The sequence below is a fragment of the Trichechus manatus genome, unplaced genomic scaffold (assembly GCF_000243295.1).
Source record: "Trichechus manatus latirostris isolate Lorelei unplaced genomic scaffold, TriManLat1.0 scaffold00014, whole genome shotgun sequence".
NCBI lineage: Eukaryota > Metazoa > Chordata > Mammalia > Sirenia > Trichechidae > Trichechus > Trichechus manatus.
This window is the reverse complement of record NW_004443950.1, coordinates 19,332,118-19,344,775: the sequence shown is the minus strand read 5'-3', so window position 1 is coordinate 19,344,775 and position 12,658 is coordinate 19,332,118. Positions and strand designations below refer to the sequence as shown.

Sequence of the window (12,658 nt, the reverse complement as noted above, 5' to 3'; positions counted from 1 at the left end):
ACACTTCGTTATATATTACAAATATTTCCCAGTTTCTCATTTGTTACTGATTTTATTTATGGTGTATTTCTATATTTAAAAGTTTAGAATATTTATGTAATCAACTCTATCATTTCTTCTTTTCTGATTTTGAAGTGAAGCTTAAGTAACCTCAGTGTGGCAAGTTCCTCTCCCACAGGGGAGCAATTTGCTAACTTCTATGAGGGCTTTGGTGCAGGTGCTAATCAGGAAATTTTTTCTTACTGCTTCTTGTGCATAGGGAGTCTTACCTGCTGCTGGCCATTGGTTCATCTCTGGCTGTGATAACAGTGGTATTTATAACCTGTCTCCTGACAGTAGGTGGTAAAGAGGGGCAAGGGAGGGGTGCCTTGTCTCTTCAGCACAATGGCTGCTACTATCCTCACCCAACAGCAAAAGTTGATCTGACCGTGGAACAATGATCAAAACATTGACACGATACTATCAACAGATCTACAGACCCGATTCACTTTTCTCCAGTTATCCCACTAATGCCCCTTTTCTGGTCCAGAATCCAATCCAGCATCCAGCGTTGTCTTCAGTTGTCATGTCTCCGTAGTCTCCTTCAATCTGCGACATTTTCTCAGCTCCTATCGGTCTTTCATGATCTTGACACTTTTGAAGAGTACTGGCCGGTTATCTTGTCGAATGTCCCCCAGTGTGAGTTAATCTCATATTTTCCCATGACTAGATTGAGGTTATGTTTTTGGCAAGAATATCCCAGGAGTAACATCTTGCCCAACAGAAGTTCATGATGTCTTATTACTGGTGGTGTTAACTTTGATCATTTGGTAAACGTGCTGCCTTCTAGGTTTCTCCACTGTAAAGTTACTACTTTTCACATGGTAGTTAGTAAGTTTCTTATGGGCAGATACTTTGAGAATATGCTGATATCTTGTTTCCCATCAGCCTTTCATGCAATGATTTTAGCATTCATCGATGATTCTTACCCGCAACAATGATTACTGCGGTGTTTGTCTAACAATGATTTTCTACTTCAGTCATTCTTCCCACATTTATTAATTGTAATTCTCTGTAAGGAAGAGCTGTCCCTTCCCTCTCATTTATTTGTTGACTTATGTATTCATTCAATCATTTATATCAGTACGGTCTCATGGATGTGTATTTTATTCTGTGAGCTATAATTCACTACTTTTATTATTTATTTTGTTATTCAAATTGTCTCAGAATTGGCCATTGGGAGTTCCTTCAGATTAACTCCTGTGTTCTTTTGATATGCCCCCATCATTTTTTTTTTTTTTTTTAGCATTTCCTTTCTTCCTGGCACCATAAAATACTCCAGACTCATCTTGCCTTCTCCCTATCCCAACCCTGGAATGAACCACTTTCTTTTATTCAAAAATGGTATTTAGAAGCCAAGATTTGGTTTCTAGGTGGGATCATTGCTACTGGGGTGTCATTACTGCTAGGTCCTCTTAGTGGACAGAGTTAGGAAATTTATATATGTAGTCTCACACGCACCTACATATACACATTTATATTTCTGTATTTATCAATCTGTGTATATATTACAAGTCATAAGTTCACGTTGATACTTCTGATTCTAATCCAAAACCACAGGGTTCTTTCTAGCCTTCTCCTTTTCTTGTTTGTAACACCTTTCTCCAACAGTGAGAAACCTGTTCTCATTATCTACAACATATTTATTCATCTGCTCACTCCTAGCATATACTTAACATAGTTTCAAAACTGCTAACCGATGCCCCTTTGAAAAGCAAACTTAGCAACTAAAGCGTATTGTTTGTATATAGTTCTTTGTGCCTTTAGCCTTATACTATATAATCAAAACAATGTTTTCGGAAGTTACTTAGGTTAGTTCATTTCTTTCCCACAGTGTGGTTATATTATTTATTTATAGTACAGTTAGGTTCATTGATTACTGTTTGTATTTCACTTTGGGTTCCTCCCACATCCTGGTTGGTGTTAATTACTTACTATTTTTGGAGGATAGGAAACCTCACCATGTTTTTCAGAGTCAGAGCTATACAAAAAAGATGTACTCACAGGACCATCACTCCCCTCTCACCCCTTCTACTGCGTTCCCACTCCCCCCCTATAACCAACCAGTCTCATTAGTTTCTTCCTGTACTTCTTTTGCATAAATGATCCCCTGCCCAATTTGATTACAGATGGACAAATGCCACAGCATGGCCTGAGAAGGGGATGGTAATGAAGGGCACAGATTTCTTTAGGGATGACAGTATGGTTCACCCCAACACGAAAGCTACTCAGACCAGCCGAGATCCTAGCCAACAGTGAGGGAAATCTAGAATGGATAGTAGTGGAGGTAGATGATGACTATCAGTTGTAGCCTTGAAGCCAGCTTCAGCAGTAGGGCTGTAGTTTATCCCACTAGCTACCCTCTTGCAATTTTCTCCAGGAGAGACCATCCAGAATCTTGGAGAAGCTGTTCACAGATGGGATTAACTTACTATAAGTAACTAGTGGATCCAAGCAGTGCAAAAGGTGGACTGTGGTGGATATTGTGGTGTGCCCCCCAGATTCTCCCTCCAGGACTGAGACACTCATTCCCCCAGGTGTGTATTTTAAAGCCTCTTAAGTACATAGAACAGTTCTCTCTCTCTCTGTAGATATAATAGAACCTTACCTTCCTATTAGATAAGAACAGAACAGAACAGAGAAAGCAATTTCAAAAAGCACAACAATGAGTTTTTTAATGTTAAATTGCACACTACTGAAAAGAAAGAGTAAGATCAGCAAGAACTTTAATCGTCAGCAAAGGCCACCAGTTGAGATTTCAGTTTGGGCTTAAGGAATGGGAAAGGTTTGTATATATGGAATTGGGAAGAAATTAGTGGGCATTTCTAGCTTTCCTTTGTCGTTTTCCACGTTCCTGCTCTTTTTCTCTGTCCTAGACATGCACTGATCTCATAAGCTATACTCGCATCCACCCCTTTGGTTTTATCCATAGTTTAGCCAAGGGAAGGCTAGATTTGTTTTGTTTTGTTTTTTTAATTTACTCTTATAGCTCTCAAGTTACAGGGGCTTTCCCACCTGTACGGGTAAAGTTGGGTCATTTTAACAGTAATAGAACAAATGCTCCAAACTTCATCGCCAGATATTTTTGAGAATCTTTGAGGGTCTCGTATTAGTCAGCTCATGGACCCCCACCATGGTGCACTCACACAATTAATGTCTCCTGTTCTCGAATTCTAGAAGACAGGCCCTACAGACAAAGTTAATGCTCTTATGCCAAGCATGCTGATTCCTGATTTTTACAAAGATACAAATCCTAGAGGCAGCAAAGTGGCTCTCTATTCTATACTGTTCCCACTAGGTTGAGGCCACATGGGGGAAATGCCATACTCTTATGAGGACTTCCCTTCCAAAAACCCAGCTCCTTCCCTGCTTCAGTTTTTCCCCAGAAAGCTTTGCGAAGAAGCAACAACAAACTTCACATTTCTCTTCCAGCCAAAAACCCAACACTTATGCAAATAGACTCTGGTGGCTTCGCCCACCAAGCCCAAGCAAATCTGAATCCCACTTTAGGCTCACACAGGAACTGATTATTATGGCAGGAATCTAAAAAGAAGGAATCTAAAAAATCTAAAAAAGGAAAAGAAAACAGAAGAGAAAAGGTTAAATGCCCAGAAGTGGACAGATTCCCGACTTTAAGCCAAGAACTCTGGCCCACAAGCCCACCCAGACTGGATGACTTCCTTGCCCGTGTTTGCATCTATTGGGCACCAGCCCCCCACCTCCCCAGCCCCAGAGTCTTGTCAGTCATAGGACTCCCAGCACGTGGAACAGTGCCTGACACAAACTAGGAAATCAAAAGAGAAAAAAAGAATACAGGAATAAGTACATGGGACAGCCACATTCCTGTCTGGAGAACATCTCATTTCCTTCTTTCTCACCTCAGCTCTGTGGCTTCTAGAAGTTGGCCTGGCCTCTGGCATTAAGGTGAGGATGGGGCTTCCCTAAAAGAGCAAAGAGGGCTCACTGGGCTTCCACATCACCCTGCGGTCCTAAAGGGGCCTCCCTCACACGCTCTTCTCTCCTCTCCACTCTCCTCCCCTTCTGGAGGGGCTCCTTTGGGTCTACTCTCCCTCTGGCTGCACTGCTCTGTGTGTCTTGAGTTTGCCTGGCAGAAACACAGTCATCACTGCTGGCTCAAGGTAGAAAGTGTGGCTCCAGGCTCTCCCATCGACTTCAACTTCTTTGTCTTATTTGGCTAACACCTGGGCTTAATCTGATTTGTTAATGTTTTTAAAGTGTCCTGTTGTAGGCAAATGTTAACTTGCAATCCACCTCAAAGCTTTTTTTAAAAAAACAGACTTGATATTTTAGAATAGTTTTGGATGTACAGCAAAATTGAGAAGATAGTACAGAGATTTCTGTATACCCTGCACCCATTCCCGTATTATTCACCTCTTACATAAGTATGATATATTTGTTACAATCAGTGAACCGATATTAATACTTGGATGAAAAATAGCGATACATTATGATTAGCTAAGGTCTATGTTTTATTCCTTAGTTTTTCCCTAGCGTCCTTTTCCTGTTCCAGGCTCCCATCCAGGATATCACATTACATTTAGTTATCACGTCTCTTTAGGATTTAGGAGTGGGATTATGAGTTTTGGGGAGGAAGACCACAGAGGTAAAGTGCTGTTTTCATCTCATCAAAGACACATACTATCAACATGATTTATCACTGTTGATGACCTTGATCATCTGGCTGAAGTAGTGTTTGTCAGATTTCTCTCCTGTGAAGTTACCCTTTTTCCTCCCTTCCATACTGTACTCTCCGGAGGGAAGTCACTATGTCCATTCACACTAAAGAAGTGGGGAGTTACGTTCCATCTCCTTAACAGGAGAGTATCTGCATAAATTATATGGGTTCCTCTGCATGGGAGATTTGTCTCTTCTGCTCCTTTTATTTATTTATTCAATCATTTATTTTTATCAGTAGGGACTCATGGATATTTATCTTTTAGGTTATAATTCAATGCTACGTTATTCTGCTGCTCAAATTGTTCCAGCGTTGGCCATCGAGGCTCTATCATTTGGCTCTTTCGTTTCACACTTCATAATGCGCCCATTACTTTACCCTCCTTGTTTTGCTTTTGAGCGCTTCCTTATGTTCTGGCACTACAAGATGTTCCGGGTTCATCTTGTATATTTCCTGTCTCCGTCCTAGAATCAGCCATTTCTCCAGAGAGCCTTGGTTCATTTAATTGGAGAATGGTATTAAAAAACCAAGATCTGGAGGCTTGGTGTCAATTTCTTTTCAGATGGGCAAATAAACATTTATTTGTGCCTGCTGTGTGCCAGGCACTATTGTAGCTTCTTTTAATGTCAGTTTACTTAATCCTCATAACACCTCTATGAAGTATTTACTGCCAAGCCTCTCTACCAATGAGGAATAGAAGTTTAGCTAGGTTAAATGCTAGCCAGCATCACCCCGTTCTGTCTCCAAAGCCCATCACGCTGCCATGCTGGAGAGAGATGTCACATAGATCACAAATAAATAAACCAAAAACCCACTTCTGTGCAGTGGTTAAGAGCGACGGCTGCTAACCGAAAGGTCAGCAGTTCAAACCCACCAGCCTCTCCTTAGAAACCCTATAGGACAGTTTTACTCGGCCGCAGTGGGTTTAATTTTTTTACCTTCAGTTTAATACTAATATACTTCATGGCACTGGAGTAATTTGCATTACAATCATTTTGTAACAAGTACCCATTATCCACTGACTTCAAGTCAATTCCGATTCATAGAGACCCTATAGGACAGAGTAGAAGTGTCCCATAGGGTTTCCAAGGCTATAATCTTTTTGGATGCAGACTGCCATATCTTTCTCCCACAAAGTGGCTGATGGGTTTGAACTCTTCAATTAGTAGCCAGGCATTTAACCACTGAACCACCAGAGCACCTTATGTAACAAGTCATTGTGCTTTTTCAGTTGGGTGAAAATGAGAGTAAGAACTTCCTGGGCCTTCAAGGTTCTTGGTGGTGCAATTAAGTGTTTGGCTGACAACCAGAAGGTTGGCTGTTTGAGTCTATAGAGAGATATGTTGGAAGAAAGGCTCGGTGAATATACTTTTGAAAAATCAGCCATTAAAAACCCTATGGAGCACAGTTCTACTCTGACACACATTGGGTTGCCACGAGTTGGAATCAACTTGTAGGCAACTGGTTTGGCTTTGTGGCCCCCAAGAGATACAGATTACCTCTCCTCGCTTGCACAGACACTATGCACCTGTCCTTATCTTCAGAGATGGCACACACCTATCCTTATATGCACAGACGCACACAGCTCTTCTTATATGCACAGACGATATGTACCTATCTTCATGTGTGCAGATAGTACACATCTATCCTCAAGTGCACAGACAACATACCTTAACTCACGGGGTAATGAAATTGAACGCACAGAAAAGTCCTTCATTGTAGACATTCATAGTATTTTCCCACAGTTCAAGCTTAGAGGATGTTTTTCTCTTTTATGCAAAGAACTCACTTATGAGCGTGTCCTGAGACAACTATTTAGCTTGCGAGTTGGTATGATTCCAGATAGTGCCTCCAGAGGCAAAGCTGGAGGTCTACATTTTTCTCTCAAAGCAGGGGATCATATCATATCAGAGAGAATAAATCAGTCAGCCTGAGTGACCAAGACTTCCATCAGAGTGACCACAGTGTGATCTGCCATTTGAAGTGGATATGGATGTATTTGTGTGCAATCCATTCTTTTTGCTCTGGGAACTGCCTGTGCGATCCTCTCCAGACCTGCCTTGCTAGTACATCATGACCTGCTCCTGGCCACTTGATCATTCAGAGCTGAGCACTTGACCCATCTGGGCCAATCCTGGAGTCCTTCCCCAGGAATTTTGGAATAGGAACTTGAAGAAGTTGGCCTTTCTTTAGTGACTGAAGCTGTAAACATCCAAAGTTTTCAGTGGCCCTGTGAAGAAATCTTATGTGCAAGGAGAAAGAATAATGAAGTCAACAGGCAGATACACACACGTGCACATATATACAGAGAGAAAGAGAGTCTCGAAGACATTTGAGTTCATGGTTCTGATATGGCCTGGATATTTCGTGAAGAGTGCCCTAAGATTTTCACCAAGTCTTCTTTATGCTAAGGTTAGTCAGGGATAGTTTTCAGTTACTTCCAATCATAAGAGCCCTAACCAATGCAGAATGATTGATAATCACTGTTATTATTCTTTGTTGTTATATGGCTGCTAATATGCATACAATAACAAACATCTACTGAGACTAAATTGTCACAGGCATTATTCCAGATCTCAAAATATTAGAGATAGGGTCCAGATCACCTGTCAAATGTGGTTGACTGAGTATATTATCTTTTCAGGAACTTTCCAAATATGCGTTTATTTATTTATCGTAATTTGCATAGTCAACTCCTATTGATCTGGCTTCCAAACAACTAATTACTAAATTTCTTCTCCATTCGACTTTACAGAAATAAACTAAATGATAAGTTAAGATGCAGCAGCTAAGAGAACTGTTGAAAAAACAATAACACCTTTTGGGATACCCTATAGAGTCAGCATCAACACCTTCAGTAATATGTTTGATTATTTTAGTGCCTTCTGAATCATCAAAACAATAGTAAGCACAGCTTGACTTCATTTTGAAGTGTATTTTAGTTCACTATAATTCTATGGATATAATTTGTTTATAAGTCATGTATGAGCATTATGGTAATAATAGCTACTACATTAAACTCCTGCTATGTACCCAGTATTGTTCCAGGGACCTAACATACATTACTCTTTTAATCCTCACAGTGATCTTATTGGGTCGATACTGCTGTTATCTCCATTTACAGATGACAGAGAGTTTAAGGAACTTGCCTGAGGTGGAGCTGTGGACAGAACAGCCTGACACTAGAGTCCATACTTTCAAGTATCTAAGGGAGTTAATCATAGCAGCTGGCAAGTAATTAGAATATTCAGTTAACGGGACATCCTATTTCCCAAGTCCTTTAGAGAGGAGTTTAATTCTTTGGATTTGTAGAATATGTATTTGGTATCAGTGAGGAAGAGATTTATGCAGGAAATTTTTAGTTTAGTATGACTGCTTGGGTCCCTGTGATTTGCAAGAAAGCAACAAGGTAGATCTCGTCTCGTCAACCCAGAGACTGAGCCTCCACCTGTCTTTCCTTGTGTCTTTATGGTGAGACAAAATCTCCCTAAGACTTCCCATCTCTCTTAGGGTAAAAATCAGAACTCTCATAGGGCCCATAAGACCCTGTCTCTCTCATCAATCTCTACTGGAGCACTGGGCTTCAGCCACTTTTGCCTTAAATTCTCCCATCACACCAACAGTCTTCTTTACAGGAATAGGAAATCCAAACCTCAAATTTATATGGAAGGACAAGGGACCCTAAATAGCTAAAGCAATCTTGAAAAAGAATAAAGTAGGAGGACTCACACTTCCTGATTTCAAAACATACTATAAAGCTACAGCTTGGTACTGGTATAATAACAGATTATAGACCAATGGAATAAAATTGAAAGTCTAGAATCCATATATCTATTGTCAACTAATTTTTGACAAGGGTGCTAAGTCTATTCAATGGGAAAATTGGATTTCTGCATACAGAAGAATGAATCAGGATCCATGCTTCACACCATACACAAAACCAATTCAAAATGAATCAAGGACCTAAATGTAAAAACTATTTCCATAAAATTCTTAGAAGAAAATGTAGGGTGTGGTGGCAGAGCCTAGTTGTTAACAGTGGATTATCATATATGACAACAAAAGCATAAGCAGCAAAAGACAAAATAGATAAATGGGTTGTTATTGGTAGGAGCTGTTGTGTCAATTTCGACTCATAGTGACCCCCCGTGACAGAGTAGAACTGCCCCATAGGGTTTTCTAGGTGGTAATCTTTACAGGAGCAGATCACCAGGTCTTTCTCTCATGGAGTCACTGGGTGAGTTCGAATTGCCAGTCTTTCCGATAGCAGCTGAGCATTTAACCGTTGCACCACCAGGGCTCCTAGATAAATGAGACCTCATAAAAAGTAAATACTTCTGTGCATCCAAAGACTTTATCAACAAAGAGAAGAGACAACCTACGGATTGGGAGAAAATTTTCGAGAACCATATAGCAGACAAAACCAAAAACCAAATCCATTGCGGTTGAGTTGATTCCAACTCATAGCGACCCTACAGGACAGAGTAGAACCGCCCCATAGTGTTTCCAAAGAGCAGCTGGTGGATTCAAACTGCTAATCTTTTAGTTAGCAGCCTGAGCTCTTAACCACTGAGCCACCAGGGCTCCCTATATCAGATAAGGCTCTAATATTCAAAATATATAAAAAACTTCTACAACTTAACAACAAAAAGACAGACAATGCAATCAAAAAAATGGGCAAAGGACTTGAACAGATATTTCACCAAAGAGGATATTCAAATGGCCAACAAGAATGTGAAAAGACGCTCAATGTCATTAGAGAGATGCAAATCAAAGCTATAATGAGATACCAGCCCACCCCATTAGAATGGCAATGATCAAAAAATATGGAAGATAACAGGTGTTGGCGAGGTTGTGGAGAAACTGGAAACCTCATCCATTGCTGGTGCGAATGTCAAATGGTACATCCACTGTGGAAAACAGTTTGGCAGTTCCTCAAAAAGTTGAATATAGAACTACCGTACGGACCTAGCAATCCCAATTCTACATATATACCTAGAAGTGAAGGCAGGAACGCAAACAGAAACCTGAAGACCAATGTTCATTGTAGCACTTTTCACAATACCCAAAAAGTGGAAACAATCAAAACATCAACAGATGAACGGATAAACCAACTGTGCAATAGACACACAATTTAATATTACTCAGTCATAGAGAGAAATGAAGTTCTGATGCATGCCACAACACGGATGAAGCTTGAAAACATCATGTGGAGGAAATAAGTCAGTTGCAAAAGGACACATATAGTATCATCTCACTAGCATGAAATAAGCAAATATATAGATCCCAAAGATTATTAGTGGTTACCAGAGGTGTGAAGGAGGGGGAAAGGGGGCGGGCTTGCCTAGGAGGCATTGAGTTTATGTTAATTGTGGTGAATGATTTGGAAAAGGATAGTGAGAATGGTTGCACAACTTGAATGTAATCAATGTCACTGAACATTACGTGTAGAAATTGTTGCGATGACATGTCTTTTTTTAAATTGTTGTGCTTTAAGTGAAAGTTTACAATTCAGGTTAGTCTCTCATACAAAAATTTATACATACATTGTTATGTGACCCTAGTTGCTCTCCCTATACTGTGACAGCACACTCCTCCTTTCCACCCCAGATTTCCTGTGTCCATTCAACCAGTTCCTGACCCTCTCTGCCTTCTCATCTAGCCTCTGGACAGGAGCTGCCCATTTAGTCTCATGTATCTACTTGAGTTAAGAAGCACACTCTTCACGAGTATCATTTTATGTCCCATAGTCCAGTCTAATCTTTGTCCGAAGAGTTGGCCTCGGGAATGGTTTCAGTTTTGGGCTAACAGAGGGTCTGGGGGCCATGTCTTCTGGGGTCCCTCCAGTCTCAATCAAACCATTAAGTCTGGTCTTTTTACTAGAATTTGAGTCCCACACCCGACTTTTCTCCTGCTCCGTCAGGGACTCTCTGTTGTGTTCCCTGTCAGGGCGGTCATTGGTGGTAGCCGGGCACCATCTAGTTCTTCTGGTCTCAGGCTGATGAAGTCTCTGGTTTATGTGGTGAGATGGCATATGTTTTGTTATATATATATTTTCACTACACACAAGAAAAGACAAAATAAAAGGAATTAATAAAATCACACACACACACAACTTCTCCTATCACAGGACCTTTGGACAAGCCATTCCCTCTGACTGGAACATCCACTTCATCTACCTGTCTAGCCAAACCCTACTCATCTTTCCGATCCTCCCTGACCCATCACACCAGATCTGGTTCACTTCTTATAATCTCTCATAGCATCTTGTGCTTCTTTGAGTATCCATGAAAATGGTAATTAAAAAATTGTGTAATTACTGAATGTCTGTCTCCAGGTTGTAAGTGGGTGGGGACTGTTTAGGGACAGTGTTTGTCCTGCGTGTTGCTGAATCCCCAGCACTTAGCCCACAGCTTAGCACATAGTTGTCACTAAATAAATATTTGTAAATTAAGTGGAGGAGAGGAGGATGACTAGCTACCAGTTGAAGAAGACATAAATACCCTAGTCTCTTTGGCATTGGCTAGATCTGCTGGGCTTGGAAGAAGGCCTGCCCAGACACAGACCCAGGGAAGTTGGAGCAGCCTGGCAGTGTGGTTAGCAAACCAGAGCATAAACGGTAAGGGTAAAATTATAATTTATGAGCAACAAAATCCAATTTTCAGCTCAGAACATTGAAGGCCAACGTTAAAGAAACATACTGGTTTTGATGATACTGTGTATCTATGTTTATTTTTTGTTCACTTTTTTGCACCACTTTAGTGATTCCTCGAAACAGTCTTCACGCGGAGAACTAGTCCCATGGCCTGAGGGATGAAGAAACGTTTCCTCTTTCAAAGGCTCTATTTTTTGAATGATAAGAATTGCTAAAGAGGAAGCGATCAAACCAATCAGGTGGACTCTGTCCTCCAGCCACCGGGCTGCTTCCTGGTTGTAAAAACGCTTTCAGATCCCCGAAAACTGGATTGCTATTCGTTTCTAGAAGTCACGTATCTCAATCTGTTCATCCGGAGGACACCACAAGTGAACCGATTTTGGAAATTCAATTCATTTCACCGTAAAAACGAAGCCACAGTCTGCGGTTTTCAAGAACGTGACATCAATAATAATCCCATGCTGGGAAATTTTTGCTTCATTCATTTTATTTTAAAAAAGTTTGCAACCGCCTTCATTGCCGTGGAAGTCCCCGTCGGCGATGAGGCGTCGGGCGCCCCAGTTCCGGGAAGCGAGTCTGTCTCTGTGAGGGACGCCCAGGGGCTCCCAAGGACGGGCTGAAACCAAAACAGAAATCAGTGACTTCAAAAAATCCCCTCAGAAAATCGTGAAAGCAACTAAAGAAAGGTGTTGCCTTCACAAGGTGACGGTTCTCAACGCCTCCAACTTTAACAGATCCTTCTCCCGACGAGCAGCCCACAGCTCCAGGCAGCCGCCGCCCGCCGCCCACCCGCGCGAGCTGCTAGGAACCGCGGGCTTTACGCCCGCCACACCCGCCAGCCCCGCCGGCCAGCGGGTCGCTCGGAGGCCAGCGCCTCCGCGACGTGCCCGCCTCCCGCAGTCAGGCCGTCGGCGATTGGCTGGAGCGGCTGCCCGTCACTGGAGGAGGGCGAGTCTCCAGCAGGCCGGCGTTCCCATTGGTTGTGGCGGCGGCGGTAGCACGCGCGGTCCCGGAGGGGTGGGGCAGCCGGTGGCCGCGGCGGCGGTACGGGCGGAGGCTGCCGGTTTCGTAACCGTCGCTCCTCCTCGCTGACTCGCGGGCTGCGAGGCCTGGGTCGGGTAGGGCCGCGCGGGGCCGCTCGGAGTGGAGGCCGCCTACGGGCGGGCAGGCTGGAGGCGCAGGTAAGGAGGCCGGGCGGGCGGACTGAGCGAGGAGGGGGAGGCCGCGGCGGAGCCGGCCGCTCTCGTGGGCGCGGGCCGGCCCGAAGC

At 42.5% G+C, this 12,658-nt stretch overlaps 1 protein-coding gene across 1 annotated transcript in view; it reads left to right on the top strand.

Moving 5' to 3' along the window:
* Window positions 1–12,427: 12,427 nt before the first annotated feature.
* CEBPG (CCAAT enhancer binding protein gamma) overlaps window positions 12,428–12,658 on the top strand; it is a 7,318-nt gene continuing 7,087 nt past the window's right edge. The window contains exon 1 of the mRNA XM_004371609.2: window positions 12,428–12,571. The gene's annotated coding sequence lies outside the window, so the exon portion shown is untranslated. The remainder of the gene's footprint in view (window positions 12,572–12,658) is intronic.